This window comes from Scyliorhinus torazame, chromosome 19 (genome assembly GCF_047496885.1).
Source record: "Scyliorhinus torazame isolate Kashiwa2021f chromosome 19, sScyTor2.1, whole genome shotgun sequence".
Taxonomy (NCBI): Eukaryota; Metazoa; Chordata; class Chondrichthyes; order Carcharhiniformes; family Scyliorhinidae; genus Scyliorhinus; species Scyliorhinus torazame.
Genome location: NC_092725.1, coordinates 116,822,008 through 116,848,614, shown reverse-complemented (window position 1 = coordinate 116,848,614; position 26,607 = coordinate 116,822,008). Strand labels below are relative to the sequence as shown.

The 26,607-nt window shown below is 44.0% G+C and overlaps 1 long non-coding RNA gene across 1 annotated transcript; it reads right to left on the bottom strand.

The window, feature by feature from the left end:
• Nucleotides 1-359: 359 nt before the first annotated feature.
• On the bottom strand, nucleotides 360-26,607 carry LOC140395937 (uncharacterized). The gene is made up of 4 exons (XR_011936407.1): nucleotides 26,509-26,607; nucleotides 5,284-5,371; nucleotides 2,891-2,927; nucleotides 360-496 (listed from the first exon to the last, which is right to left on the bottom strand). It is a non-coding gene; the product is annotated as an uncharacterized lncRNA (long non-coding RNA).

Below are 26,607 nucleotides of genomic sequence, written 5' to 3'. Positions count from 1 at the left end.
TTGGCCATGCTAAATTGCCCTTGGTGTCCAAAATGGTTGGGTGGGGTTACTGGGTTACAGGGAATAGAGTGATAGTGTGGGCTTGGGAAGGGTGCTCGTTCCAAGGGCTGGTGCAGACTCGATGAGCCGAATGCCCTCCTTCTGCACTGTAAATTCTATGATAATCAATTTTCAAAGAATATGCCGGATTTCCAATTTTTATTTGGCGAAAGACAAATGTAATAATTGAGAAATTAATGAACATTCTTTATACTCTTGTGGTTTGGATTTGTGGAGAATTTGGTCTGGATATTTATTTTGAATGATAAAAGTTATTTTCAGAGCCAGTCTTCACAGTCAGAAGAAAATCTTACTTGCTAATGCGTTGGTTCAATGTGATGTAATAGAGATTCCTCCATCTGTCTTGATTTTCTTCTCTGCGTTTCCTAATTGTGTCCTCCTGATGCACCCATTCGTTCCTCCCTTTTTCTTGGATCTCCTCCTCAAACCGAGCGAGCTGCGGAAAGGTGGATCATTAATCTTTAGTGGTAGCTGTGATAAGGTGTGACCATACTTCATCTGACAGCTCTGCAACTGATAAATTGCTCCTGTGGCAATGATTTATGAGCTAGAATCCGAACCGTGTCTCAGTATAGCCCTATACATCCGAGAATACCACTGTGCAACAAACATGATTTATCCAGAGGCACTGGAGTACCAGAGATGGGCATTAAAAATATACACCTACATCTTGTTGATTACCCTATTAAATGTAAATAAATTTTTAGTCCAGAGTTTTAGCATTCTTTGGTTTCCAGTTGAATAGTACACATATAGGCCATGACACCATTCTGCTTTTTTTCAAATAAAGATTTTTTTTTTCTAGTGGTAACCTAAAAGCACCTTTCTGCAAAATCTAGCTAAGGATTTAAATAGCTCCTCGCCTGTAAAATGTAAATAACTATGCATTTGCAAAATCAAGTGTGCTGGTTAATTAATACTAGTTATTCTCCATTTCCTAAAGAATTAGGAATGGAAGAATACAAAACTAGTTCAGGGGTGTAAAGAACTCTGAACTGGAACACTAGCAATTGATCTGAATCATTGTGGACATGCAAAAGAATGTAATGAGTCACCAAGCCCACGCCTCCCACAAACTATGTACAATGGATTCTATCCCTCACAAAGTCTCCAGAAAGGAAAGTTTAGACATATGCATCCTGACTCCCAACAGTGATCATGTAAGTTTCTAGAATCTTCATGCATCTTCACAGCTTCATTACAGAATAATGACCTTCTACTCTCTATTCTGATCTCTCTGGCTCAAGCAATCAAAGGATCATTGCCTCCCCCATGATGTGTTGGTTCTGATGCCTGTTCTCTTTTCCACAGGAAGAAGTTAATCAACAACATTTTCCATTTGCACCTTTCTTTTACCTCTGCACTATTTCCTCTTCTTCCTGAACCTTTTCGGCAATGGACTTTGCATTGATATATTTTATAACCTTACAATAAAACTTATGAAACTACATAATTGATGTTTTTCTTCAGCCTTCATGTCATTGCTGACTCAGTTTAATTTTCTCCATTGTATGTGTTTAGATGGCACCCACTTCTGCAGCAGAGCTTCAGAAATGTCCTCTTTACTATGCCACAATATACTCTCCCTCTGTGGGCAATAAGACAATGACCGAATATCCTGGTCTTCACCCAGATTCAATTTCCCTATTCTGCCAATAGCAACAACCCCTCTTGCCCTCATTTCAGAACAAGAAAAGGACAATTGAACTATCAATTCCATTTGTTCAACAAAATGTGAATGATCTCTGACCTTCACAATGACCAGACCCTCTGCCATCTTTTTCTCACTATCTCAAATAGGATTTCACCCCTAAAACGTATCTTTCTGTCCCATTCTGTGTCTGATAACCAAAAGTCTCAATGCCAATATTTATTCTTTCATCAAATCCACTTTTTAATTGCTCTTTGACATGTTGGGAGACGGTGGCGCAGTGGTATCATCACTGGACTAGTAATCCGGAGACCCAGGGCAAGATCTAGGGACCCGGCTTCAAATCCCAGCATGGTAGAACTTGAATTCAATAAAAATCTGGAATTGAAAGTCTAGTGATGACCATGAGACGATTGTCATAAAAACCCAACTAGTTCATCAATGTCCTTTAGGGAAGGAAATCTGCCATCCTTATTTGGTCTGGCTTCTACGTGACTCCTGATCCACAGAAATGTGGTGACTCTCAAATGCCCTCTGAAATGCAGGGCAGTTAGGGATAAGGAATAAACACTGACCCAGCCAGTTACGCCCACATCCCGTAAATGAATTTTTAAAAATCCATCCATTTTTTTGTTTCCACATCATTATCTGGATGCCTAAACACAGAAACCAAGATTCTATTGCTTTGGCAAGCCAGAAACCCAGTGAATCTATGGGGGCGGGGTGGGGGGGCTTGGCGAGTGTGATTCAGAGAGGAGAATATGACAGTCTTGTGGACAGGGGTGAGAGAGAATCAGAATCGTAATTCCCTTTACTTACTGTCGATAATTAGTTTGATTTTTGAAAACAGTGGGTGGGACGGTAGCACAGTGGTTAGCACTGTTGCTTCACAGCGCCGGGTTCCCAGGTTGAATCCTGGCCGGGTCACTGTCTATGCGGAGTCTGCACGTTCTCCCTGTGTCTGCGTGGGTTTTCTCCTGGTGCTCCGGTTTCCTCCCACTTGTCCCGAAAGACGTGCTGTTAGGTAATTTGGACATTCTGAATTCTCCCTCTGTGTACCCGAACAGGCGCCGGAATATGGCGACTCGGGGCTTTTCACAGTAACTTTATTGCAATGTAAGCCTACTTGTGACAATAAAGATTATTTTTTTTAAAAAGGAAGATGAGTGTATTTCTTACCTCTGAGTATGGTCAATTTGAAAAATCAGCAGCAAACCTTTGTGGGTTTAAATAGAGGATTATTTATTCAGGCATTCACCCCAAATGTCGAAAACTTCATCATTCACACAGTACACACACAAGCTGAAATACAATTTTAGAAGATACTGCACTTTTACCAATAACACACAAAGGAACAGTTCACAGTACACAAGCAATATGTGAATTCCACAACTGGCTTTTGCCTTGGTCTGTCCAAGGGGGTTTACTTATGCCCCACAGTCACTCTGAGAAACTTTGAGGGGGCTTGAGGTAGTCGGTGTGAAAAAGTCAACTGATTATTGGAAGCCATCCCTTTTTAATGCAGGCACGGTAGCACAGTTGTTTCACAGATCTAGGGTCCCAGGTTCGATTCTTGGCTTGGGTCACTGTCTGTGCAGAGTCTGCACGTTCTTCCCGTGTCTGCTTGGGTGTCCTCCGGGTGCTCTGGTTTCCTCCCACAGTCCAAAAGTGTGCAGGTTAGCTGGATTGGTTATGCTAAATTGCCCTTAGTGTCCAAAAAAGGTCAGGTGGGGTTACAGGGATAGGGCGGAGGTTGTGTTAGGTAGGGTGCTCTTTCCAAGGGCAGACTCAATGGGCCAAATGGCCTCCTTCTGCACTGTAAATAAATTCTATGATTCTTCCTATTTCAAGTGAAATTTAGGTTTCCCTTAAAGAGGCCAAACTTTTGTCATGCCCAGTAAAGGTATGACCTATTCATAACTTTAAACATAGACAGTATTCACATAGAACATTCTGGAACTGCCATTTTTCTTTTATAGATCATAGAATTTACAGTGCTGGTGGCACCTTGGCACTGGCACCCTGGTAGCACTCCTGCCAGCTGGCAGTGCCTCCTTGGTGGCACCAGCAGTGCAGGCTGCCACCCTGGGAGCCTTTGATCCCTGGGAGACCCCCAGTAGTGCTATTCCATCTGGTCCCATTTGTGGAGACCAGCATTGAACAGCGCTTGCCCAAGATCTCAAAGGCGTGGGGGTTAGAGTCTCCGCCTTGGGTCGATTGTGGGAATGCATATTAGCGTGAGATTAGCTGTTTCACTCTAAAATGCACATGTCGCAAGATCACTTTAGATTTCACAAAGCGTGGCAAAAACAATGCCAGGGATCTGCACCCCCCCCCCCCCCCCCCACTCCCCCAAGATTATCAGATGCGAGTCTAAATCTGGATTTAGGGCAGGTTTAGCTCAGTGGGCTAGACAGCTGGTTTGTAATGCAGAACAAGGCCAGCAGCGCAGGTTCAATTCCCGTACAGCTTACCCGAACAGGTGCCGGAATGTGGCGACTAGAGGCTTTTCACAGTAACGTCATGCTTGTGACAATAAAAGATTATTATTATTAATTCAGGAATGGAGGCTAGCAGCTTGTTAATAAAAGCCGCATCATCTCTATTTGGAGCATAAACATTAACCAGGACCACCCTGGTGCCCACCGAGGTTCCACGAACAATTACATGTCTACCATAAGGACCCGCCAAGATCTTAGTGGCAGCAAATTGAACCCTTTCATTGATTAAAATTGCCACATCCCAGGCCCCATCATAAACACCTGAATGAAAAACTTGTCCCACCCACTCCTTCTGCAACCTTGTCTGGTCTCTGACCCGCAAACGAGTCTCCTGCAGAAACAACATCAGCATTCAAACTTTTAAGGTAAGAAAATACCCTCGACCTTCCCCTCTGAGCCATTCAACCCCCTTACATTCCAGGTGAGCAAACAAATTGGGGGCCTCCCACACCCCTTCGATCCGGAGTCTGCCATTTTCACCAAGTGGGACTTTCCAACAGTTACATAGAAAGTACAGCCACCAGGTCCAAAAGACCTCTTTTATTAAAAAGACTTTGCCAGGTTAATGGTCATGCTGCTTCTATGGAAATGTTAAATACATTCCAAACAGCAAAGTTCCAAGACTTCTGATTTCAGACAGCCACGAGCAATGAGACATTAGCTTTTCTTCATCTGTGGCTAACAAGCTGCCAATCATGTTCAGCATTTACAATTTTTAAGACTACGTTTATTTTGCATATGAAATGGCACTAAATTAGTGCCAGAATATGGAGTTACCAGATGACTATGTATTGAATGCAAACTTGTTTTGAGGTCAGGTTTTTCCATTAATTTCAATTCAAATGCAAGGTCTAATTAAGACAGAAAGGTTATGCAATATTTAACCATCCAAAATAGTTTATCAGCTCGTTCCGGCACGGAATGGTGTCAACATCTCTGAGCCACATGACTGTGTGGTAGGAATGCATTAACTTTAAAATAAATCCTTCTTGTAATTTGTATCTCTAATATTTCATGCTGTCTTCAACAATTGTGTCGATCAGGCGCAGTCAAAAGATGTTTAGATCTTACCTCCTTTAGGAAGAGGGACTCCTTTTTTTGTTGTTCCTGTGTGTGCCTCTGCAATTCCTTTCCATCTGTTTCACCTTCTTCTCCTTCCCTGATTCATTTGTATAAAGAAACTGTTTAAAAACCGATGACTAATACATGCTGCAGACTAAATAAACCAATGCTAAAAATGCTAAATAATTTTAAACGGAAATCACTTAAATTCTAATAACCATTGAGCAACTTGTTTTGTGCCCTTTAGTTTCTATTCCGTGAAATTGCGATTTTATTTGCCAAATTCAAGCTAGCAGAAGGGAAATTTAGGACTGATAACAAGATGGCATATTTCAGACGAGTGCAAAAACAACAGGGCTAAACAGCTTCAACTATCCTAAAATTAATTGGATAAAGTCAATGCAAATGGTATACAGGGCACAGAATTTTTAAAAGATATTCAGGAGACTCTTTTTTAGCCAGTACGTAGCAAGTCCAACAAGAGAAGGTGCCAGTTTTGATTGACTTTTAGGAAACAAAGATGTGTAAGTGGAAGGGGTGTCAAAGAGAGAACATTTTGGTGGTAGCGATAGTAACTCAGTTAGATTTAGCATGACCTTGGAAAAGGGCGTGGATAGACCAGGAGTAAAACTATCAATTGGGGCTGTGGCAAAGGGGAGATTTAATTGATCTGTCTAGAATTATGAGAGAATTAGATACAAAGGACCTATTTACTTTAGCAGCAAGAGAAATCACCAATACTTTAATGACTAATAAGAGAGGAGTTGAGAAATTTCTTTTACCCCAAGGGTGGAGAAAAGGGCTCTGGAACTCACAGCTTGAAAGTATGAGAGAGGTAAAAAACGCAGATAGAATTTTTTAAAACTTGAATATGCATTTGAGATGCCAGAACCTAAAAGGCAATAGACCAAGAGCTGGAAACTGGGATTAGGGTGCATAGCTATTCTACGGCCAGCACAGACACAACTGGCCAAATTACCTCCTTCTGTGCCATATATTTCTACAATTTTATATATCTTAGCATAAAGAGTGAGCTACACACGAAACAAGGTAGGGGAACTGGCAGCATGGGTTGGTACCTGGGACTTCGATGTTGTGGCCATTTCGGAGACATGGATAGAGCAGGGACAGGAATGGATGTTGCAGGTTCCGGGGTTTAGGTGTTTTAGTAAGCTCAGAGAAGGAGGCAAAAGAGGGGGAGGTGTGGCGCTGCTAGTCAAGAGCAGTATTACGGTGGCGGAGAGGATGCTAGATGGGGACTCTTCTTCCGAGGTAGTATGGGCTGAAGTTAGAAACAGGAAAGGAGAGGTCACCCTGTTGGGAGTTTTTTATAGGCCTCCTAATAGTTCTAGGGATGTAGAGGAAAGGATGGCGAAGATGATTCTGGCTAAGAGCGAAAGTAACAGGGTAGTTATTATGGGAGACTTTAACTTTCCAAATATTGACTGGAAAAGATATAGTTCGAGTACAATAGATGGGTCATTTTTTGTACAGTGTGTGCAGGAAGGTTTCCTGAAACAATATGTTGACAGGCCAACAAGAGGCGAGGCCAGGTTGGATTTGGTTTTGGGTAATGAACCAGGCCAGGTGTTGGATTTGGAGGTAGGAGAGCACTTTGGGGACAGTGACCACAATTCGGTGACGTTTACGTTAATGATGGAAAGGGATAAGTATACACCGCAGGGCAAGAGTTATAGCTGGGGGAAGGGCAATTATGATGCCATTAGACGTGACTTGGGGGGGATAAGGTGGAGAAGTAGGCTGCAAGTGTTGGGCACACTGGATAAGTGGGGCTTGTTCAAGGATCAGCTACTGCGTGTTCTTGATAAGTATGTACCGGTCAGGCAGGGAGGAAGGCGTCGAGCGAGGGAACCGTGGTTTACCAAGGAAGTGGAATCTCTTGTTAAGAGGAAGAAGGAGGCCTATGTGAAGATGAGGTGTGAAGTTTCAGTTGGGGCGATGGATAGTTACAAGGTAGCGAGGAAGGATCTAAAGAGAGAGCTAAGACGAGCAAGGAGGGGACATGAGAAGTATTTGGCAGGAAGGATCAAGGAAAACCCAAAAGCTTTCTATAGGTATGTCAGGAATAAGCGAATGACTAGGGAAAGAGTAGGACCAGTCAAGGACAGGGATGGGAAATTGTGTGTGGAGTCTGAAGAGATAGGCGAGATAGTAAATGAATATTTTTCATCAGTATTCACTCAGGAAAAAGATAATGTTGTGGAGGAGAATGCTGAGCCCCAGGCTAATAGAATAGATGGCATTGAGGTACGTAGGGAAGAGGTGTTGGCAATTCTGGACAGGCTGAAAATAGATAAGTCCCCGGGACCTGATGGGATTTATCCTAGGATTTTCTAGGAGGCCAGGGAAGAGATTGCTGGACCTTTGGCTTTGATTTTTATGTCATCATTGGCTACAGGAATAGTGCCAGAGGACTGGAGGACAGCAAATGTGGTCCCTTTGTTCAAAAAGGGGAGCAGAGACAACCCCGGCAACTATAGACCGGTGAGCCTCACGTCTGTAGTGGGTAAAGTCTCACGTGGAGGCTTTGGAGCGGGTGCAGAGGAGATTTACCAGGATGTTGCCTGGTATGGAGGGAAAATCTTATGAGGAAAGGCTGTAGTGGGTAAAGTCTTGGAGGGGATTATAAGAGACAAGATTTATAATCATCTAGATAGGAATAATATGATCAGGGATAGTCAGCATGGCTTTGTGAAGGGTAGGTCATGCCTCACAAACCTTATTGAGTTCTTTGAGAAGGTGACTGAACAGGTAGATGAGGGTAGAGCAGTTGATGTGGTGTATATGGATTTCAACAAAGCGTTTGATAAGGTTCCCCACGGTAGGCTATTGCAGAAAATACGGAGGCTGGGGATTGAGGGTGATTTCGAGATGTGGATCAGAAATTGGCGAGCTGAAAGAAGACAGAGGGTGGTGGTTGATGGGAAATGTTCAGAATGGAGTACAGTCACAAGTGGAGTACCACAAGGATCTGTTCTGGGGCCGTTGCTGTTTGTCATTTTTATCAATGACCTAGAGGAAGGCGCAGAAGGGTGGGTGAGTAAATTTGCAGACGATACTAAAGTCGGTGGTGTTGTCGATAGTGTGGAAGGATGTAGCAGGTTATAGAGGGATATAGGTAAGCTGCAGAGCTGGGCTGAGATGTGGCAAATGGAGTTTAATGTAGAGAAGTGTGAGGTGATTCACTTTGGAAGGAATAACAGGAATGCGGAATATTTGGCTAATGGTAAAGTTCTTGGAAGTGTGGATGAGCAGAGGGATCTAGGTGTCCATGTACATAGATCCCTGAAAGTTGCCACCCAGGTTGATAGGGTTGTGAAGAAGGCCTATGGAGTGTTGGCCTTTATTGGTAGAGGGATTGAGTTCCGGAGTCGGGAGGTCATGTTGCAGCTGTACAGAACTCTGGTACGGCCGCATTTGGAGTATTGCGTACAGTTCTGGTCACCGCATTATAGGAAGGACGTGGAGGCTTTGGAGCGGGTGCAGAGGAGATTTACCAGGATGTTGCCTGGTATGGAGGGAAAATCTTATGAGGAAAGGCTGATGGACTTGAGGTTGTTTTCGTTGGAGAGAAGAAGGTTAAGAGGAGACTTAATAGAGGCATACAAAATGATCAGGGGGTTAGATAGGGTGGACAGTGAGAGCCTTCTCCCGTGGATGGAAATGGCTGGCACGAGGGGACATAACTTTAAACTGAGGGGTAATAGATATAGGACAGAGGTCAGAGGTAGGTTCTTTACGCAAAGAGTAGTGAGGCCGTGGAATGCCCTACCTGCTACAGTAGTGAACGCGCCAACATTGAGGGTATTTAAAAGTTTATTGGATAAACATATGGATGATAATGGCATAGTGTAGGTTAGATGGCTTTTGTTTCGGTGCAACATCGTGGGCCGAAGGGCCTGTACTGTGCTGTATTGTTCTATGTTCTATGTTCTATGTACACATGGAATAGATTCCTGAATGAATAATGCAGGTGAAAATGCAATTGCTTAAGAAGCAATTGGTTATTGCAAGAGGTTGACTTTAGGTCATTGTGGATGGAAAAACTGAGATGGATCAAATGGTCTCCCTTATCCTCAATTGTGATCTTGCGATTTCATTTCAGATTTAATTTTGAAGGTGATTCAGTCATTGTGGGCAGAGCCAAATTCCAAAATATTATAACTGAGGATTGTAAAGAAGCAAGCATGGTGGTAGCTCGTACCAATGCCCTCAATTTCTGTAGCTGTTTCACCAATTCCGTAGTCTGGTTGGAAATTATGGCATTTTGGAGATGATTTCATAGATTAGATTGCCACCACATTATTATCAGACTGCCTATCAGACTACCTCATTGAACACATCAAACTACATCGCACATTACGGTCCAGTATCCACTGTTGGGGACTGGACTGGTACCTTAATAATATTGCCAGATCTAATCAGTGGTTTGTAGCTGTCAGATGTAAATGGAAACATGATTCATCACCTATCACGATACATAATTCTGAAAAATATAAACAGTACAATTCACTGCCGCAGATCCCTGAACATCCTGGTCTCCAGTGTCACAACACCCTGGGCTAGTGCGCAGTCAATTCCAGCCCCATTTGACCCGGAGTCACAAAACAAGCAAGATTAGATTTTATTTAAAATACCCGAGGTATTTTGAGGTTGATCCCAATAAACTACAGCCACCAGGTTTGTATCCTTAAAATACAAGTAACTTTTTATTATGTACGGTATCATAATTTAGCAGACAGAAAATGTAACTGACTACCTACTACCCCATTCCCAAGCCCTCCTCCTAACTTTCCCCCCCCCCCCCCCCCCCCCCTCACACACACACACACACACACACAGACAAACAACACATAGGGGAAAATGTGGTGGAAAGGGAAAGAAATTAAAAATAAAAGGACAAGTATCTTTGATGCACTGGGATGACTTCTAGTTAATGTCTTTCTGAACTTCAGGGTTTCGTTTTGGTATCGCTTCCTTGTAGGCTTAAAGTGGTTTTCTCTGGCAAAGTTGCCTACTGTCTCTGCAGACTCAGCATCATTTCAGATTCTCAGCAAAGGATGTGCCAGACAGTCACTGCTTTCAGAAAAAGAGCAGTATTACGTTGATGATATTTCAGGTGTAAACCCTTCCTCTCTGATTGACTTGAGCGCATTTTGCTTTTGTTTCTGTTTTCCAGCAAGCGAAGCGTTTTGCATTCTAAGTTTTGTGTCGAGCTTTGCTAGATATTGAATGTGGAGTAAACCATCTATATAGCAACTTGAAATAATATGACAGTCTTTAAACTAAATATGATAGCCTTTAAACTAAATAAGTTATAAATGACTAGCTATTGGTCGAAAATCTAAACAAACAGAATGACAAAGACTGGATCAATCGCAAGAGAATTAGGAATTCTCAAGAATAGTTTTTAAAGAGGCTTTTTAAAAGAATTATTGCCCCAACTACAAAACATACAGACATATGGAATAAGAGCAGAAGTAGCCATTCGCCCCCCCCCCCCATTAAATAAGATCATTGCTGATTTGTTTGAGTTTCGAGTTCCACATTCCCATCTACCCCCGATAATGTGTGATTCCCTTGCCTAATAGCACTCTATAAGATCATAAGAACATAAGACATAGGAGCAGAATTAGGCCATTCATCCCATCGAGTCTGCTCCGCCATTCAATCATGGCTGATATGTTTCTCATCCCCATTCTCCTGCCTTCTCCCCATAACCCCTAACCCCACTATCTATTTACCTCTGCCTTAAAAATATTCAATGACCCCGCCTCCATTGCCTTCTGAAGTAGATAGTTCCAAAGTTGCAAAACCCTCCGAGAGAAAATAATTCTCCTCATCCCTGTCTGACAAAGGTGACATCTAATTTTAAAACAGTGCTCTCTAGTTCTGGACTCACCCACAAGAGGAAACATCCTTCCCACATCCACCTTGTCAATACTGTTCAGGATCTTATATATTTCAATCAAGCTATTCCTCACTCTTCTAAACTTCAGTGGAAACAAGTCTAAACTTTCCCCATAAGAGAATCTGCACATTCCAGGTATCAATCTCGTAAATCTCCTCTGTACCATCTCCAATGCATTTACATCCTTCCTTAAATAAGGGGACTTAAACTGCATACGATATTCGATATGTGGTCTCACCAATGACTTGTATATCTGAAGCATAAAACCCTTATTTTTATGTTCAATTCCCCTCGTAATAATATATCACATTCCATTAGCCTTCTTGATTATGTGCTGTACCTCCTTTCTAGCTTTTTGTGACTCAAGCATGTTGCTAACTTTTGTTTGGCTCTTAATTCATAATTTGCTCTGTTTGTTTAACCTTTGCTCTAGAGTCGCCAGGTATCTTTATGATACCGCCACGAGGTTCAAGTTCAATAACTCAACACACCAATTAGTAAGAATCAAATCAAAACACATTTATTATATACAGTAAGTCACTACTTATGCATATAACTCTACTTTCTAGACTATTTCTATCACTAAAAGGCCTATACTTAGCTTCGGAATTGGCCCACCAGGTCAGGGGAAGAAATGGCCTTTCATTCAGGTCCTGAGTCTGCAGGATTCAAAAGCTGGTATGGACTTGTAGCTAGGAGCGCCTATCTCGTAGCGAGTGTTGACTGGAGACTTACTTGGTTGGTGCGGCAGCTGGGCAGTTCACTCTCAGGGGTTGATTCGCGTTGTTGAGTGATCGTGCCAAGAAGACTGATTTGAACTTGGGGGATCTACTTTATAGTCCCCAGGGGCTTCCCGCCCTTTGGGGCAGACCCTGTACCTGGTTCCAAGTGATTGGACTGCGTTCCGATCACTTGGATCGATTTCTCCAATACTGGAGTTGTTCCCTGATCGCGGGGCGGTCCCTGAGTGTCCGTTGGCCTTCCTTTGTCTTGGCTCCTGCTGGCGCCGAGGAGTCTGGCTTGGCCTTATTCACCTAAGTGTATCAATTGTGCCTGGGAATCGCTCATTACTATGCAGATGGCTGCTGGTTTCAGCGCTGTCTGGTTTTTGCAAGTTCCAATACACAGGATTTCTGCACTTGCTCGTTTTTGCCTGTGGTGGCTGAATTTCCATGTAGTCTTTGCGGATCATAGATTATCATAGAATTTACAGTGCAGAAGGAGGCCACTCGGCCCATCGAGTCTGCACTGGCTCTTGGAAAGAGCACCCTACCCAAGGTCAACACCTCCACCCTATCCCCATAACCCAGTCACCCCAACCAACACTAAGGGTAATTTTGGACACTAAGGGCAATTTATCATGGCCAATCCACCTAACCTGCACAGCTTTGGACTGTGGGAGGAAACCGGAGCACCCGGAGGAAACCCACGCACACACGGGGAGGATGTGCAGACTCCGCACAGACAGTGACCCAAGCCGGAATCGAACCTGGGACCCTGGAGCTGTGAAGCAATTGTGCTATCCACAATACTATCGTGCTGCCCTCCATTTTAAGGGCAGTTCACTCTCAGGGGTTGATTCGCATTGTTGAGTGACCCTGCCAAGAAGACCGATTTGAACTTGGGGGCTCTACTTTATAATCCCCAGGGGCTTCCCGCCCTTCGGGGCGGATCTCCATTTTAAGTCGGGAAGTGGCCAACCCAGGTGGCTACAAGCACTAGAACACTTAGATCCCTCTGCACCTCAGAATTCTGCAGTCGTTCCCTGTTTATACTCTACCTTTTTATTCTTCCTGCCAAAATGAACAACTATACATTAATCCACATTTTACTCCATCTGCTAGATTATTTCCCACTCATTCAACCTCTCTATAACCACCTGTAAGCTGCTTATGTCTTCTTCACAACATACTTTCCTACCTATCTTTGTGTCATCTGCAAATTTAGACAATCTTTTATCCATTTCCCCCGTGTACCATGAGCTTTTATTTTCGATGTGGCACCTTAGCAAATGCATTCTAGAAATCCAAATATAGTATGTCTATAAGATCCCCTTTCTTCACTGCACATGTTACCTAGATCCCTCAAAGAATGTAAATAATTTGTTTAAACATAATTTCTCTTTCAGAAAGCCATGCTAATTCTTCCCAATTACCATGACTTTTTCTAAGTGCCCAGCTATAACCTCTTTAATAATTGAATCCAACACTATCCCCATGACAGACGTCAAGCTAACTGGCCTATCGTTTCCTGCCTCCCTCACTTCTTGAATAGAGGGGTTACATTTGCTACTTTCCAGTCTGATGGAACCTTTCAAGAATCAAGGGAACTTTGGAAAATTGACACCAACTCATCTACTATCTCATTACCCACCTCTTTTAAGATCTTAGGATGAAGTCCATCTGCACCCAGAGGGCGCGATCTTCCAGCCATGCTGCACCGGTAAAGCAGCTCGCCTCAGCGGCATTGGTGAAAGCCGGGAGACCGCGCTCCCGGGATCTGCCCGGCTCGCAATGTTTCGTGAGATTCAACGCAATCTCGCAAGACATTGCAAGGGGAATCCTGCCTACAATGGGTGAGATAAACCTCACTCTAAGATGCAGATTCCTAAGGTACCTGAGGTTTTGGGGTTCAATCCCTTCACCTCAGGGACCTCGGGCAAGCTCCGTTTGGTACTGGTCTCCACAAAAGGGACCAGACGGAATGGCACTAATGGGGGTCTCCAAGTGATCGGAAGCCCCCAGCTGCATGCCCTTAGGGCAGGGTGGTGCCCTGGCATTGCTGGTGCCACCTGAGTACCCTGGAACTGCCGGGCTGTCATCCTGGCAGTGCCACCTGGGTGCCAGTCTGGAACTGCCAAGGTGCCCAGATGGCACTGCCAGCTGGCCAGGCGACAGGTTAGCACTGCCAAGGCGCCAAACTGGCATTTTATGCCGGTGTGCTTGATCGGGAAGCAGTTGCCCGGCATGGGTGTTGGGGTGTCGGGGAGGGGAGGGGAGGGGGGGGTGGGGAGAGCAGAGCTCCCCAATATAAAAAACGAGGCTTTGTGCGGCCTCAAGCACATGTTCCCCCGTTTAGGCCCTTTATTCAAAGCAAGTCGCGTTGAATAGCCATGTGTTTCCCAGCACTGCGAGTGCCGGGAAACACATGGCTAAAAGCGAGTGCTCGGGAACTTGCTCAGGAACTCGGGAAGACCGCGCCCAAAGACTTCTCAGGCGCAGCTCCAATACTTTGCCAGGTACTCACTCCCTGGTGATTGAAATTTCTCCAAATTCCTCTCTCCTTTCCACCTCCTTATTTACAGGTTTTACTGGAATGTGTTTGTATCCTTTGTCGTGAAGAGAGAAGCAAAATATTTGTGCATTTCATCCACTATTTCTTTATAATTTATTAGTAACTCCCCATTTTCACTCTCTAGAAGGAAGTTACTTTATTTACACTTTCCCTTTTTAGATACTTGTAGAAGCTGTTGCTATCCATTTTTACATTTCTAGCTAGCTTCCTGTCATATACTAATTTCTTTCTCCTGATTAATCTTTTAGTCATTCTCTGTTATTCTTTATATTCTAAACATCATTCTTGCCTCAAAAATTCCTCAAGGGCTGGAGTCAAAACAAGAGTATGACCCAGAATCTGCAGAGATGATGGAGGAAAGTTTTTTAAAATAAATTTAGAAGACCCAATTATTTTTTCCAATTAAGCGACAATTTAGCGTGGCCAATTCGTCTACCCTGCACATCTTTGGGTTGTGGAGGTGAGACCAACGCAGACACGGGGAACATAAGAACATAAGACATAGGAGCAGAATTAGGCCATTCGGCCCATCGAGTCTGCTCTACCATTCAATCATGACTGATATGTTTCTCATTCACCTGCCTTCTCCCCATAACCCTTGATCCCCTTATTAATCAAGAACCTATCTATCTCTGTCTTAAAGACACTCAGTGCCTTGGCCTCCACAGCCTTCTACAGCAAAGAGTTCCACAGATTTACCACCCTCTGGCTGAAGAAATTTCTCCTCATCTCAGTTTTAAAGGATCGTCCCTTCAGTCTGAGGCATGGAGGGGACTTTGCATGTGGTGGTGTTCCCATATGTCAACTTCCCATGCCCTTCTAGATGGTACAGGCCACGGGTTTAGAAGGTATTGTTGAAGCATCCTTGGTGAGCTGCTGCAGTGTATCTTGTAGATGGTATACACTGTTGCCACTGGACATCGGTGGTGGAGGGAGTGAATGTTGAAGATGGTGGATGGGGTGCCAAAAAGGCCGCTTTGTCTTGTTGGTGTTGAGCTTCTTGAGTGTTGTTGGAGCTGCACTCATCCAGGCAAGTGGATGTTGTAGTAGCTGGCCCCTTTAAGGGCGAGCCTCTGAAGGGTCATATGACCGGTTTGTCCAATCAGTACCTAGCTCACCGAATCATCGAGCAGAGCGCAAGCTTTTGCTCAGTTTTGATCCAGGAGGCAGGCTGGCAACATTGAGGCTGCATTACTCTATAAATAGCATGGTGTATAAAAAAACATTTGTTAGGGCAGCAAGTGGCGCAGTGAGTTAGCCCTGCTGCCTCACGGCGCCGAGGTCCCAGGTTCGATCCTGGCTCTAGGTCAATGTTCGTGTGGAGTTTGCATATTCTCCCTGTATTTGCGTGGGTTTCGCCCCCACAACCCAAAGATGTGCAGGCTAGGTGGTTTGAACATGCTAAATTGCCCCTTAATTGGGAAAAAATGAATTGGGTACACTAAATTTTTTTTTTTTAAACACGTTTGTTGTTTGTACCGATCTGGTGGAGCCAAGTTGCTACATTTGGCAATGGGGTAAAAAGAAAAAGCAGCATGTGCACTTGCAAAATCATCAGCTGAGAACCTGCTCTAGTCAAAGTCAAGCTTGCAAAGTAGGAGGGTTGCAGAGATTCCTGTATTTGGCAGAATGGATCCCGTCGACACCTCTACTGAAGATTGGGAGCGGAATGTTAATTGATTAGAATTTTTATTCAGAGCAAATGTAGTTGAGGAGGGGAAGAAGTAGGAAATATTGTTAAGCACGTGTGGGACCCAAACCTATAATTTAATCCATAGCCTTTCACTCCCTCCACCACCAATGCCGAGTGGCAACAGTGTATACCATCTACAAGATACACTGCAGCAGCTCATCAAGGATGCTTCAACAATACTTTCCAACTCCATGACCTGGCCTAAAATATGTCCAATGCAAGCTTCTTTATAGAGATTGTGGATTTAGTAAAAGGGCACTACCACCCAAAGCCCTCCATGATCCTTTTAAAAATTAGAGTTTTCAAATTTTAACAAATACACAACAACAACAACAAAAAGAAAGCTATTAATAATGCAAAACAGGTACAGCTCAGAACACGAATTCTTGTGAATATAGGAACAAACAAGACAGGACAAGTTTAGAACAATATATTTAAGGAGCTGGTGCCTCCATTTTTGATACAAGATCAATACAATAACAGGTTAATAATGGATTACAGACGGAGGAGGAAATGAGGCCATATAAATACAAAAAGATGCAGAGCGTGGTGGATGCAGGGACAGTGAGTAAATTTAAGGAGTTGGACAGATTTTTTTTAAAAAAATATTTTTATTCTCCTTTTTCACATTTTCTCCCAAATTTACACCCACCAACAATAAACAATAATCAGTAACAAATATGTCAATCCCCATATCAATAACGATTCCATCCACCCACCAAACCCCAAGTTAGACAGATTTTTAATTGGTAATGGGTTGAAGGGTTATAGAGAACGGGCAGAACAGTGGAGTTGAGGCCAGGATGGGATCATCCATGATCACATTGATGGTGTTAGGCTCTGGAGGCTAAATTGACGACTCTCGCTCCTAGGTCATGTGTTCTAAGGAGGAGATGCTCTGGCTGATTTTGCAATCCAGCTCTTGGCCTGTAACATTGTAGGTAACAGATGAGGAACATATCAGCCATAATAGATGGCGGAGCAGGTTCAATGGGCCGAATGGCTTAATTTTGCTCCTATATCTTATGAACTTATGATAACAGGTCAGGGTACGCACCTTCACAGATTGCAAGATCAAGACATATAATACAAATTACCCTACAATATGGCTCATGGAAAATCCAACAGGACGAAGTCAGACAAGGTGGAGCCTGTGAATTTAAGATAGAGGTCCCATACTCTATTGAATGCAGCAGATTTAGAACGGATCACAGATGTTGGGAATTACACAGGAATACATACCATAATTAATTTATGCCAATTTTGAAATGAAGGATGTTTTTCACTCATCCAGGAGCATAGGATATTCTTACGCGCTGCAGAAGTCAGGATATACAGAAACTACAGTCTTTTTTAATTTGTATCAATAGTTCTCCCATCTGGTAGTCAAAGGTGATTATATATGTTGCATAAGGACCTATGTTAAGATTCAATCCTATTGGCCTGGCGTAGTCAGAGAGCTGGAGAAGATCTTTGAAGAGCCTTAGAATTAGTAACAAAGGTTCTGTCAAAGATATTCTCCAGCTCTCTCCAACAACATATGTAATCACCTTCGACTACCAGACACTTTAGGCACATCGAGGGTACTGCAGGATTAAACCTGTGTCTAAGACTAGGCATGATATGTAAGTGGGGCAGTATGTTAAATTGAGTCTCCTTCATTTCATTGCAAACAGAAATTTTACTGGCATAATTCCACATACTACCCCATGCTTCCTCATAAATGTTAGCTCCCAAGCCTTTTTCCCAAGACTACAGGGCACCGAATGTACTAACGCAAGACCTAGAACACAGGGTATCATAAAACTTGCTGATTAACTGTTTGGGCTCCTCAGAATTCAGGATTTCTTTCCACTGGGGGAATAGAAGAGTCAAGACGTAAAGTCGTCTTATTAAGTATAATTCAACAGTCGCATTGCGCCCAGCGTAGATCTCACTGGGCGAGATCCAGATCGGCATTGCAAAACTTTTTCTGATTACAAATGAACAAACTAATTGCTCAATTAATCTCCTTTAACACTCTAGCTGACAACAATATTGGCAGCATCTGCAGTATCTGCAGGGGGTACAACAATCGAGGCAACACATTCATTTTAATCAAGGCAATCCTGCCCACCAGGAGGAATGGCCAACGAGCCAGGTCCCACCTTATACAAGAAATCATTGAGGGAAATTGGCCCCATACAACTGCCTAAAACAAGGAGTGATTGTGATACCCAGGTACTTAAACCCCAACGGGGGTGAACTAAAGGGGGAATTAGAAAGTGAGGTCTATCCCTCAGTTCTCCCTTTGTAAAACTGATTTTAATAAGGCACTAAATCTATCTATCTCACGAATGATCATGGGCACCAAGACATCCGGCTTCGACACAAATAGCAGCACGTCCTTCGCATAAAGCATTATCTTGGGCTGCTTATCCTGACACTCCAGACTTGAGGAGTTGTGCCAAATAACCTCCACCAAAGTTTCTATAGCCAGCGCAAATAACAAAGGGTTATGGGCATCCTTTCCTGGTCTCCCTCTGGAGCCCCAAATTCTCAGAGCTAAAGCCCTTTGTGAGCACCGCAGCCACAGGCCTATGGTACAAAACCTGAATCCATTTAACATAGTCCTCACCCAGCCCAAATCTCCACAACGTGTACATCAAATAATTCCAAACAACCCAATCAACGGCGTTCTCCACATCCAGGGCCCATTTCTGAAAAACCTGAATCACTTCAACAATCTCCTAGCATTACCATTAGAGAACCTGCCCTTAATAAAACCAGTCTGATCTTCCCGCATAATAATCAGAAGTTACCCTCCAGCCGTTTCGTCAGTACCTTAGACAATAATTTCAAGTCAACGCTCAAAAGAGGCACACTCCTCCAGAACCATTAAAGTACGGAGATGTTAGCCTCCCAAAGTGTCAGTGGCAACAACCCTGGCTCAAAAGAGTTACAATACATACCTGCCAATGGTTCAATCAGAAATACTAGAACTCCCTGTGAAACTCACACCCAAAACCATCTGGCCCCTGCGTCTTGTCCGGTTGAAGCTTCCTAATATTCGCAGCTGCCTAATCTCTAGAAATAGGAGCATTAAAGGCCAAGCACTGGTCCTTCAAAGCCACAGGGAGTCCAAAGAGAGAGGAAAACTCCCATACCCACCATCACATCACCAAACTGATCTGATCTGTATAACTCGGCATATAAATCCCTAAATGCACCATTCATAATGCTTGATAGGTAAATTGGACATTCTGAATTCTCCCTCAATGTACACGAACAGGCGCCAGAGTGTGGCGACCAGGAGATTTTTCACAGTAACTTCATTGAAGTGTTAATGTAAGCCTACTTGTGACACTAATATTATTAATTCCCTCCGTCTTCATTAGCCTCCCATTCCCCAAAGTCACACGGAGGTTTTTGCCTGAACGTCTGCCTTCATATTAGTCAGATAGGCCAAGTACCTATTTGGCTTATTTCCGAACTCATACAGTTTGTACCTTGCAAACTTCAAGCTTCTCTTGGCCTGCTGCAACAATAAGGAGTCTAAAGCCATCCTTGCTGCATTAACCCCCTTCAACAGTTTCCTGTTAGGGGCCCTCGTAAACCTCTCCTCAGAATCAGCCTCGACTCCTATTTAGTGACTTTAGCTCCACCTTCAACACCATAATCCCAGCCAAGCTCATATCAAAGCTCCAAAACCTAGGACTTGGCTCCCCACTCTGAAACTGGATCCTCGATTTTCTGACCAACAGACCACAATCAGTAAGAATGAACAACAACACCTCCTCCACAATAGTCCTCAACACCAGCGCCCCGCAAGGCTGCGTACTTAGCCCCCTACTCTACTCCCTGTACACACACGACTGCGTGGCAAAACTTGATTCCAACTCCATCTACAAATTTGCTGACGATACGACCATAGTGGACCGGATCTCGAATAACGACGAGTCCGAATACAGGAGGGAGATAGAGAATCTAGTGCAGTGGTGTAGCGACAACAATCTCTCCCTCAATGCCCACAAAACTAAAGAGCTGGTAATTGACTTCAGGAAGCAAAGTACTGTACACACGCCTGTCAGCATCAATGGGGCCGAGGTGGAGATGGTTAGCAGTTTCAAACTCCTAGGGGTGCACATCTCCAAAAATCTGTCCTGGTCCACCCACGTCGGCGCTACCACCAAGAAAGCACAACAGCGCCTATACTTCCTCAGGAAACTAAGGAAATTTGCCATGTCCACATTAACCCTTACCAACTTTTACAGATGCACCATAGAAAGCATCCTATCGGGCTGCATCACAGCCTGGTATGGCATCTGCTCGGCCGCAAGAAACTTCAGAGAGTCGTGAACACCGCCCAGTCCATCACACGGACCTGCCTCCCATCCATTGACTCCATCCACACCTCCCACTGCCTGGGGAAAGTGAGCAGCATAATCAAAGATCCCTCCCACCCGGCTTACTCACTCTTCCAACTTCTTCCATCGGGCAGTAGATACAGAAGTCTGAGAACACGCACGAACAGACTCAAAAAAAGCTTCTTCCCCACTGTCACCAGACTCCTAAATGACCCTCTTATGGACTGACCTCATTAACACTACACCCTGTATGCTTCATCCGATGCCAGTGCTTATGTAGTTACATTGTATATGTTGTGTTGCCCTATTATGTATTTTCTTTTATTCCCTTTTCTTCTCATGTACTTAATGATCTGTTGAGCTGCTCGCAGAAAAATACTTTTCACTGTACCTGTACCTATAGTACCTGTGGTTAAAACCAGATAAAACCGTTCACATCTGCAGGCCGGAATTGAACCTGGGACCATGCCGCTATGCGGCAGCAGTGCTAATCATGTGCCATTGTGCCACTAATAGTGTTCACAGATTTGGAAGAAAATGCATGTAATAATTGAACATCCTCAGGAATGATTTAAGCTGCAAGCCATTTGTAGGGGCCGGCACTCCCTTTATTGCACTTACTTTGTACTCTGTAAGATGCAATCCCTGGGCATCCACACAGTATCCGAGATAACTACTTTGCTGGCCCAGAATATAATTTTTTTTCTTTTTAGGCAAACTCCCACCCCTCAAATCTTCTCCGTACTTCAAGATTATCCACTATTATAAAAACTTGCAAATACCCTAATAAAAATATTTTAAAAAAAAAAGATTATCCAAGTGTTCTTCTTCAGTAGCATCAGTAATCAATATGTCCTCCAAATGTACAATGACACGCGGCAAGCCCGATAATAAACTTCTCATGGTTCTTTGAAATATGGCGCAAGCTGATGAAACACCAAAAGGCAAGTGTGTGTACTGATATAATCCCTTATAACCACATGAAATCATGATGGTAATGAATTCTCTGGGCACTTTACCAGCGGCAGCAAAACAAATAAAATTGTGAATTAGATGTTGTCAAAGATCAGATGCAAAATAATAGTAGGTTGGCAGAATGGGAGGATTTCCGAAGCCATGAAGCCAGACCACATTAGGAAAGACAAGCTAGGCAGTGAGGGTGGCACCATCCTATGGGGAGTGAGAGTAATTGTCCCTGTGCAGGAGAGGGTTCCTTTCAGAATCATACAATAAAGATGCTTGCAAAGAAGCTTTGTTTGGTGGCTAAGCATCAACGCTAATATTGAGAGATTAGTGAAGCACTGCAATCAGTGCTAGTTCAGCAAAGGTTATCTGTTACAGTCCCTTGGCAACATTGGGAATGGCCAGGTCAGCCATGGGTGCCAGTCCACATAGATTTTTTAAGACTATTTATTTGGCAAGATGTTTCGACTATTGGTAGGCGCCTACTCCAAGTGGCTGGAAGTATCTTAGTTAAGTTCCACAACCACGCATGCCACAGTCAAGAAGCTTCGCCAGATCTTTGCACTCCATAACGTCCTCATATCAGATAATGGTGCCACTTTTACAAGTGCCAAATTTCAAAGTTCATGCCTTCCAATGGGAAGAAGTACTTTGCAACTGCGCCGTGTCATACGTCATTCAACGGACTGGCTGAACGGGCAGTTCATACTTTCAAGGCCGGCTTTAAAAAAAACAGCTACATCTTTGAAAACAGAAGTAGTTTGGTTCCTCCTAGCATACAGGACCACTCCACATTCAGCCATGGGTCTATCTCCAGCAGAATAATTGATGGGTCAACATTTAAGGACCAGGCTAAGCCTAGTATTCTCAAATGTAGTGGGGAGGGTAGAGGGGAGACATCGAAACGAAAGAGGAACCACGATTCAACTAAAGATACAGAATCATACGAAATAGATGACCCGTTTATGTGAGAAATTTCGAGAATAGCCCAAGCTGGGTTCTGGGAACTATTTTGGCCAAGACAGCGAGTGTACAAGACAGGATTGTAAGGAAAGATGCGGACCATCTGCTTGGACAAGAGGCATCGCAGGAGCCAGTGTTACGGCCTGATTCGTTGTTGCCAGCTGCTCGATAAGTGAAATGACCAATCAGCCTTTGACAGGCAAGAGTATTGTTCCGACTGAAAGTCTCAACCTGGGTGGCAACTTTCAGGGATCTATGTACATGGACATCTAGATCTCTCTGCTCATTCACACTGCCAAGAATCTTACCATTAGCCCAGTACTGTGTCTTCCTGTTATTCCTACCAAAATGAATCACCTCACACTTTTCTGCATTAAACTCCATTTGTCACCTCTCAGCCCAGTCCCTCTGTAACTTGTAACAGCCTTCCGCACTGTCCACAACTACACCGACTTTAGTGTCATCTGCAAATTTACTCACCCATCCTTCTACGCCCTCCTCCAGGTCATTTATAAAAATGACAAACAACAGTGGCCCCAAAACAGATCCTTGTGGTACACCACTAGTAACTGGACTCCAGTCTGAACATTTCCCATCAACCACCACCCTTTGTCTTCTTCCAGTAGCCAATTTCTGATCCAAACTGCTAAATCACCCTGAATCCCATGCCTCCGTATTTTCTGCAGTAGCCCACCGTGGGGAACCTTATCAAACGCTTTACTGAAATCCATATACACCACATCAACTGCTTTACCCTCATCCACCTGTTTGGTCACCTTCTCAAAGAACTCTATAAGGTTTGTGAGGCACGACCTACCCTTCACAAAACCGTGTTGACTATCTCTAATCAAATTATTCCTTTCCAGATGATTATACATCCTATCTCTTATAAACCTTTCCAAGATTTTTCCCACAACAGAAGTAAGGCTCACTGGTCTATAGTTACCGGGGTTGTCTCTACTCCCCTTCTTGAATAAGAGGACAACATTTGCTATCCTCCAGTCTTCTGGCACTATTCCTGTAGACAAAGATGACTTAAAGATCAAAGCCAAAGGCTCAGCAATCTCCTCCCTAGCTTCCCAGAGAATCCTAGGATAAATCCCATCCGGCCCAGGGGACTTAACTATTTTCACACTTTCCAGAATTGCTAACACCTCCACCTTATGAACCTGAAGCCCTTCTAGTCTAGTAGCCTGAATCTCAGTATTCTCCTCAACAACATTGTCTTTTTCCTGTGTGAATACTGACAAAAAATATTCATTTAGCACCTCTCCTATCTCCTCGGACTCCACGCACAACTTCCCACTACTGTCCTTGACTGGCCCTACTCTTACCCTAGTTATTCTTTTATTACTGACATATCTACAGAAAGCTTTAGGGTTATCCTTGATCCTACCTGCCAAAGACTTCTCATGTCCCCTCCTGGCTCTTCTTAGCTCTCTCTTTAGGTCCTTCCTAGCTAACTTGTAACTCTCGAGCACCCTAACTGAACCTTCATGTCTCATCTTTACATAAGCCTCCTTCTTCCTCTTGACAGGTGTTTCGACTGCTTTAGTAAACCACGGTTCCCTCGCTCGACCACTTCCTCTCTGCCTGACAGGTACATACTTATCAAGGACACGCAGTAGCTGTTCCTTGAACAAGCTCCACATTTCCATTGTGCCCATCCCCTGCAGTTTTCCTCTCCACACGATGCATCCTAAGTCTTGCCTCATCGCATCATAATTGCCTTTCCCCCAGATATAACTCTTGCCCTGCGGTATATACCTATCCCTTTCTATCACTAAAGTAAACGTAATCGAATTGTGGTCACTATCTCCAAAGTGCTCACCTACCTCCAAATCTAACACCTGTCCTGGATCATTACCCAGTACCAAATCCAATATGGCCTTGCCTCTCGTTGGCCTATCTACATACTATGTCAGGAAACCCTCCTGCACACATTGGACAAAAACAGACCCATCTAAAGCACTCGAACTATAGCGTTTCCAGTCAATATTTGGAAAGTTAAAGTCCCCCATAACAACTACCCTGTTGTTTTCGCTCCTATCCAGAATCATCTTTACAATCCTTTCCTCTACATCTCTGGAACTTTTCGGAGGCCTATAGAAAACCCCTAAGAGGGTGACTGTCCCTTCCTGTTTCTAACCTCAGCCCATACTACCTCAGTAGACGAGTCCTCATCAAATGTCCTTTCTGCCACCGTAATACTGTCCTTGACTAACAATGCCGCCCCTCCCCCTCTTTTACCACCTCCCTGAGCTTACTGAAATATCTAAACCCTGCACCTGCAACAACCATTCTGTCCCTGCTCTATCCATGTCTCCGAAATGGCCACATCGAAGTCCCAGGTACCAACCCATGCCGCACGTTCACCCACCTTATTCCGGATGCTCCTGGCATTGAAGAAGACACACTTTAAACCACCTTCCTGCCTGCCGGTACACTCCTGCAACTTTGAAACCTTACTCATGACCTCACTACTCTCAACCTCCTGTATACTGGAGCTACAATTCAGGTTCCCAAGCCTCTGCTGAACTCATTTAAACCCTCCCGAAGAGCATTAGCAAATTCCCCCCCCCCCCCCCCCCCCCCCCCCAGGATATTGGTACCCCTCTGGTCCAGGTGTAGACCATCCCTTTTGTGGAGGTCCCACCGACCCCAGAATGAGCCCCAATTATCCAGAAATCTGAAACCCTCCCGCCTGCACCATCCCTGTAACCACGTGTTCAACTCCTCTCTCTCCCTATTCCTCATCTCGCTAGCACGTGGCACGGGTAACAACCCAGAGATAATAACTCTGTTTGTCCTAGATCTAAGTTTCCACCCTAGCTCCCTGAATTCCTGCCTACATCCCTATCCCTTTTCCTACCTATGTCGTTGGTACCTATGTGGACCACGACTTAGGGCTGCTTCCCCTCCCCCTTAAGGAATTTATATGTTAACGAATTTAGAGGGGGGAGGGATAGAGTAGCCGGCTGTGTTAAGGGGCGATTGGCAGCATCGAGGTTGCACTACCCTGAAAATAGCATGTTGTAAAAATAAACATTTGTAGTTTGTGCTTAACTGGTGGAGCCAGTTTACTACAAGAGTATTCTGTCACATTCCTGACTTTTGCCCTGTAGATAGATGGTGGACAGGTTTTGGGGAGTTAGGGGGCTGGATTCTCCGCCCCGCCGCCCCACGATTCTGCCCCGATCCACCGGCGGGATTCTCCGTTACGACGGCCGGTCAATGGGGTTCCCCATTGTGAGGCAGCCCCACGCCGTCGGGAAACCCCGGGTGCCGGCAAAACGGAGAATCCTGCTGGCAGAGAATCCCACCCGGGATGTGAGTTACTCACTTCAGATATCCCAGTTCCCTGACCCGCTCTTGTCGTCACAGTATCAATATGGCTGTTCCAGTTCAGTTTCTGGTCATTGGTAGCCCCCCAGGATGTTGATAGTAAGGGATTCAATGATGGTAATGTCGAGGGGAGATAATAATAATGGTTAGATTCACCTTTTGGAGATGGTCATTGTCTGTTACTTGTGTGGTGCAAATGAATTTGCCACTTATCAGTCCAAGCCTGAATGGCATCCAGTTCTTGCTGCATTTGGACAGGGACTGCTTCAGTATTAAAATCTTTGCAGAAGGCAGTATGGGGCAGTATTTATGAAGGACAACAGATACTGAAGTCACTATGGGTTTGCAGGAAATATATGCCAGTATATGTAAAAAATAATATTTATACAAATATATAGTGTGCGTGTTGCAAATTTCTAATTATATAACAAATTCCCAAAACAGGTGAAATGCACATGTTTAATTTCTGCATTTGCAATTTATGACTGACAGACCATTGGTTATGAAACTACACATTACAGCCACAGGTTTATCATATGCTCCTTGTTCATGAAGCAATGAAGCTTTGTTTCTTCTGTTACCTTTATGTACTGGGTGAGGAAAATTAATAAATCGTTTGATATGTCTGCACCATTTCACAATCATTCCACTAATGCTCCATTAAGATAGAGGTGTGGCAGAAATATTAATTCATGTACCTTAGTCCTTCAAGTTCTTGTTGCTTTCTGTACACCCATTTTTGAGAAACATGCCAGTGCGCTCTCAAAACAACATGGTTTTTCACCGACCCAACCAAG